The sequence below is a fragment of the Engraulis encrasicolus genome, chromosome 6 (genome assembly GCF_034702125.1).
Source record: "Engraulis encrasicolus isolate BLACKSEA-1 chromosome 6, IST_EnEncr_1.0, whole genome shotgun sequence".
Classification (NCBI taxonomy): Eukaryota; Metazoa; Chordata; class Actinopteri; order Clupeiformes; family Engraulidae; genus Engraulis; species Engraulis encrasicolus.
The window spans coordinates 35,640,869-35,645,868 of NC_085862.1; the positions used below are offsets into that span (position 1 = coordinate 35,640,869).

Sequence of the window (5,000 nt, forward strand, 5' to 3'; positions counted from 1 at the left end):
ACTCCATTTTTCTTGTCCGTGCCGGTGCCGCAATAGCCAAGGGTGAAAAAATATATAACTTTTTGATGACAAATACCTACACATGTACACAAGTACATACCGTACGTATGTGAAGGCCATAAATAATTCAAACATCTTGTATTCTTCCTGCATCTGTGTGGCTATTTTGAGCGACATCAAAGTGAGCTATTTGTAGTGACACAGTTGGGATCAGGAAAGCTCCAAGGAGCGTCGTAGATGCTGTCTGAGGAAATTGAGAGAGGCCCGCCTTTCTATCGGTCTATCTCCCTATCTCCATTTCTCCCGTCTCTGTGTGTCATTCTATCTGTCTGTCTCTCTCCCTGTCTCTGTTTCCACTCTATTTCCTCTCCCTCTCTCTTTTTGATTTCTGTGGTCTCATGACCGTGATGTGTCGTGTCAATAAAAATGAGTTGGAAGTCGGGCTGTTGTCAAACATAAACAAGACCTATCGATTCAGCTGTCAATTAGGGCATTTTCACCGTGTCGGCATACATTTCTCATACGACACTGAGATGAATGAATGAACGAACAAACGAATGAATGAATGAAAGAATGACTGACTGACTGACTGACTGACTGACTGAATGAATGAATGAATGAATGAATGAATGAATGAATGAATGAATGGATGAATGGATGAATGGATGGATGGATGGATGGATGGATGAATGGATGAATGAATGAATGAATGAATGAATGAATGAATGAATGAATGACGCCCCCCACCATGGATGCGTTCCATCCCACCGCTGGACCTGGGGCACGTGACAAGACCTCGTGACTGGCGGCCGAATACATTTTTAATAATAAATTATTTGCGCGGCATGTCAAAGACTCATCAGACCCGCCTGAAGGACCAGGGTGTTGTGCTGACTGAATAATGTCTTCTTCCACGAACTCAAGCATCCGACCCTTCACCCTCTCCATCACACCCACCCATCCCCCCATTCCAACTGAACCCAGCTCCTCCAGAGCAGTGGAGGGTGTGGAGCAGTGGTTCCCAACCAGGGGATGAAAAAAGAGAATAAAGTCCGCTTCAACCAGGGTTTTTTAATACTCCCATTTGTTATTTTATTTTTCCGTGACGTAATACTCCCAGGTCAGACGTTTGGATGTGCGGACTTAAACTCAGTCTATGGGCTCCCAACCAGGGGTACATTTACCACTCTAAGGGTATCTGAGCACACTACAGGAGGTATTTGGAATGATGTCATGATTATAAATATGTGGAATATAGTCAGATTGGGATAGAGGAAGCACCATAGTGCATGAGCTAATGGTCATGGTATGACAAAAAGGCTAGTGGGTAGAGGTGGAGCAATTGAAGTTATTTGCAAAACGGTATATCTCCATTTTGTAGAATGTTGGGAAATTGACATGTTTGTATTGCACATTCCTTTGCATTACATTGCAAAATGCATTTTATATGGGTTGGAAAAGTATGTTCTCAAAATATTTGAAGAATTCACACAGAGGTGCTAGGACCTCTGAACTGTCATTTTCAATAATAAAATGCAAAGTCAAAAATGGTGGATACACCGTTTTGCAAATAAACTGTTCAACTGTACATGGGGCCCCAGGGCAAAACACTGATAGCCCCCCCCCCCCCCCCCAGTATGTCCTGCCTAAGTCATAATAGGGCCCCCACCACCACCAACATGGGAAGGCCCTGGGCCGAGGGGCAAATGCACTGCTCAGCCCTTCTATAGCTCTGCCTCTGCTTGGGGGGGTACGCAAGACAAAAAAAGGTTGGGAAGCACTGGTGTAGTGTAGAGGATGTTCATGAAGAGGACGTCTCTGGTGGGCTTGTGAGGACGTGGATGTGCTTGCTAATAGGATGCCCCAGATCATGAGTCATCGATGCAGCAGAAACACAAATGAATGTTCCTGCTGTGTGTGTGTGTGTGTGTGTGTGTGTGTGTGTGTGTGTGTGTGTGTGTGTGTGTGTGTGTGTGTGTGTGTGTGTGTGTGTGTGTGTGTGTGTGTGTGTGTGTGTGTGTGTGTGTGTGTGTGTGTGTGTGTGTACGTGCGTGCATGCATGCGTGCGTGCATGCGTGTGTGCGTGCGTGTGTGCGTGCGTGTGTGGTGAAAAAGGAAGGGGGAAAGGGTCAGTTGTCAGTCTCGTGGCCAATCACACAACTCATCATCTCCATCACAACTACAAACATCTAAAGCAAACACCTGAATCGTCTTCTATAGCAACCAACCCTTATCAATAGACCCAGAGGCTAGCAACTCTTTCAGCTGCTGTGTAGTGGTTTGTATCATTCCATCATTCATTCCATCAGTCAATCAATAAACACTTTTGTGACTGTACTGTACTAGTGTCTGATCTGTAAAGACACAAAAAGTTATGTGATTGGTGAACTGATAATGCAATGTAACCCCCATAATGGCAATACAACATCACTCACCAATAACCAAAGAAGAACAAAAAAATGCAGCCTAGAAGAGTAAATATCATAGGTCTGCCAGTGACCCCATCTGCACAAGGAGGCTACTCTACAAGGTTATCCATGGAATAAGAAGGATAACATTGGGCGAGGCAGTCCCTTTTGTGAAATAGTGCACTTCAGAGAGATCAAGCGTCCTGGGGACCCCGTTTCTCGAAAGTGTTGTTGCTAACCAGTTAGCAACTTACTAGGTTTCCAATGGGAAATTGCATTGTACCCAAGTTGCTAACTTAGTTAGCAACATTGTTGTGGAGAAACGCACCCCTGCATCTCTCTGCATCTGTCGGTCGTGCGCTATTCCGTGTCAGGCACCTTCTCGCCGAACATATTGTATGTCTATTCACACCAGACGAGTACACAGCACAAAATACAATACTAAATACAATACTAAAAATACAATAGTAAAACCACAATATCCGGAAAAAAACAACCTCTGCATCAAAAAAATATCAAACGTGCAAAACAACACAACACAGCATTATCTTGCGAGCAGTGTACAGTAATCCAAGGGTATGTCCACAACGTCAACGTCCTTGTAACTGCAGTCACAGGTTCATTACCTTGACTGTGAGACCACTTCTGCCCAGAGCAAGTGCACAGTATATAAATGTAGTGCTAATTCAACACTTAGAGAGTCAATCTGACATTTTTGTATTGTGTATGTGAGCAAGTTATATAGTTACTGGCTCAGTACATTCATAGTGATGCATCACATGATGAAGTGACATGGCATCATCAACGCGCTTCAGGCCGAATGAACCCCTCAATAGTAGACACAGCCATTGCTCATAGAGCACTTGCCTCATGGGACATAGATAGTTCCTGACATGCAATGCATCCTTCACACACGAACAACCATATGAAGTCATTGTCCTGTCCTCCAGTCGTCGTACAATATACGGAGAAAGATCAACGCTATGGTGTCAATGACATACCTGAATCCCAGATATACACACAGTTCTTCTCTTAGGTGTGCACAGATGGAGATGAGGTGGTGCTGAAACACCTGCCCCTTTGCCCCACTGGACCAAAAATGCCCTTTTTGAAAGTTTTTCTATTAACGTTTTTTTTTGTCACAATGGACTGTGGTCCATGTTGACAAGAAGTCAGATACTTCAAAATTCAAAGCATGGGACAATAATATCGTGATATAATATACAGTACAGCCTCTATACTGCCCTACAAATGCAAAATGCAGAAACTAAATTTTTTCTCAAAATTGAGATTATACTGAAATCGGGTATCTTGGCACCTCCTCTATCCTGTGACAAAGCCTTATGGTCCAAATGAGTCTCGCTTTAGAGATATTTCTATGTCCAATTTGCAGTAATTAAAATATCCAAACACTAATACCAAGGCTTTGAAGTCATTTTTCTCAGTTTCAATGTTGCCGTAGTTACTGCACATTCCCTTTGTAGGGCAGTATAGTCTAGTAAGACAGCCGAAAGTTCCACATGCCCCCAACACCCCCTTCAGCACCTGCCCCCAAAATGTCTGTGCACGCCACTGGTTCTTCTATTTGAGGTTGATAAAATGGCAAAAAGATAATAAGTTAGAAAGCTGCTTTCAATCGCTTTGAGTCACCTGATCCTAGTGGGAAAGGAATAGCAGATTTCATTGTTTTATCCGTTGGCCTTGTGTTACTTTCCTCCTGCCAGTCCTCTGCTGTGGTGTTACTTGGGTTGTTGTCTGTTTATTTAAGGCCCTTGGATACACACCCTGGAAGGAAGGTGTCATCCAAACAAGTCTCCCCTCCAATAAATCCTGGTAATTTCACTACAAGGCTGTTAGCCACGCTACAGGAAATGTGTCAAGATAAATAGCCTGCAGAGCCAAATTGAGGAGAGGTGGTCTGTGGGGCTGCTGGATGGCTGCTGCTAGGCTATGTGACATCCACACCCAGTGCGCCGTACCCCTGCTGTTTACAGCTCTGTTACCCCCCCTCCGGAAACCATCACAGAGTAAAAAGATTGATTCAGTGTTAATGAACGTGTACAGTCAAGGATGCGACATCATGCAGGCACACACAGTCTCAGACGCAGGCTCAGCCCCGACGCTTTCCATCTGATTCAGCGAGGCATTTCATATACAGTACTTAATGAGTTTAATAAGTCGTATGCCCCGGAAGGCGTAGAGTTAAATAATGACTTCTAGATTGGATTGTTTTCGTAAATGAAATTAGATCCCCCCGGTGACGGTACACCACGGTACGCTACAAGTGCGCTAAATTGAGTCATGTTGATCAATTGCTTATAAAAGAAAACACATGGTACCTCAAGGCAGGCCAGGGATGGTAATATACCAATAACATACAACACAAAATGCAAGATGGGAAAAAAGAGAACAAATGATTGCCTATAAAATGAAAATCCTCATTAAATATAATTTAACCGAACCCTAGTTCCACATAAGCCGATCCAGATCATAATCTAATTGAATCTTAATTAATTACGACTGTGATTCATAACCCATCCGAGAGGCTTTTTAATATCTATCTATCTCTCTTCCTCTCTCGCCCTCTTGCTC

The 5,000-nt window shown here is 43.6% G+C and overlaps 1 protein-coding gene across 2 annotated transcripts in view; it reads right to left on the minus strand.

The window, feature by feature from the left end:
• hcn2b (hyperpolarization activated cyclic nucleotide-gated potassium channel 2b) overlaps positions 1–5,000 on the minus strand; it is a 70,105-nt gene that overhangs the window by 16,363 nt on the left and 48,742 nt on the right. The gene's annotated exons all lie outside the window — the stretch shown is intronic.